This window comes from Brachypodium distachyon, chromosome 4, assembly GCF_000005505.3.
Source record: "Brachypodium distachyon strain Bd21 chromosome 4, Brachypodium_distachyon_v3.0, whole genome shotgun sequence".
Classification (NCBI taxonomy): Eukaryota; Viridiplantae; Streptophyta; class Magnoliopsida; order Poales; family Poaceae; genus Brachypodium; species Brachypodium distachyon.
The window spans coordinates 29,050,129-29,051,283 of record NC_016134.3 but is presented as its reverse complement, the minus strand read 5'-3'; the positions used below and the strand labels follow the sequence as shown (position 1 = coordinate 29,051,283).

The following is a 1,155-nucleotide window of genomic DNA, read 5'->3' as shown; positions in this document are numbered from 1 at the left end:
TTCTGGAGTCGTTTATACTCTTAGTTTTTTTTTTCTGGGAGAACTTGAGCACATTAATTATAATCTTTTTGGTCACGTCACCAAGGTGCAAGGACGAAATTAGCATTCGGGGCAGTGCCAAGGGCGCATGCATGACGAACCAAAGGCCTAGTTATTGAAAAAAAGGAAAAACAAATCGAAAAAGATCATTGTTTTCAATTTGTAACACCCGAGAAGATCAAAAATAAAAAAACTGATGCTTGGCTTCGCCCGGGTTCGAACCGGAGACCTTCAGTGTGTTAGACTGACGTGATAACCAACTACACCACGAAACCACTTGTGTCAACAAAAGGAAACTTTCATTTATCTTCGTTCAGATATCGTCATTTTTTGTCACTGCCATAGATATTCCCGCCTGCCTGGATCCATATTTAGTTCCATACAGTGCCGGCCTTGACCGAGGAAATTACGAAAATGCTTGATTGTGTTCGACTGGTATTTGACGACATTATTGCAGCATCACAACACAAACAAAACCCATTGTAACTGTTGTTGTTACCCATAACACTTGTATAGTTGATAGATAACCTACTCAGATGGGAAACAGGGGAAGGAATGATTGGGGATACTTCAGTTGTCCAACAAGATCGAGTTAACCACTGTTCCAGTTACCAAACATGAACCAAAATGGACAGCTGGAAGAGTACTGCAATGACTCACTGTTGAATCCAGGCAGCGCTCCCAATTCTACAAAGAATCACACTACAAGGGACAGTCCCTGACATAAACAACCACCCATATCTGATATGTGGCTACTTCTGGCCAAACTGAGAGAGGAGAAACAGATTTGAAAAGGCAATGGATTGGGCCTTCTTCTCCCTTCCATGTCTTCTCGAGAATTATCTCACCTTCTTGAATACCTTGATACTTCCTTGTCATACCAGAATGGTGTAGGCTCTGTGGTATGCAACACAACCTGGTCTTCACAAGTTAAAAGGCAATACTCTTCCCGGAAAATAAAAGGATGGGTCGTACCACAGGAAATCTGTGAAGAACACTAAAAATATTGTGATCACAATAGTAAACTTTCGACTTGATCTAATCATTGTAAAGTTAGGTGCATTTCTTACCTACATGAATTCATTCAGAAATTCCATTTATTATTTGATATAAAAG

General features: G+C 40.3%; 1 non-coding gene across 1 annotated transcript; it reads right to left on the bottom strand.

Moving 5' to 3' along the window:
• Positions 1-240: 240 nt before the first annotated feature.
• Positions 241-314, bottom strand: TRNAV-AAC. The gene has a single exon. It is a non-coding gene; the product is annotated as a tRNA-Val (tRNA).
• Positions 315-1,155: the final 841 nt, after the last annotated feature.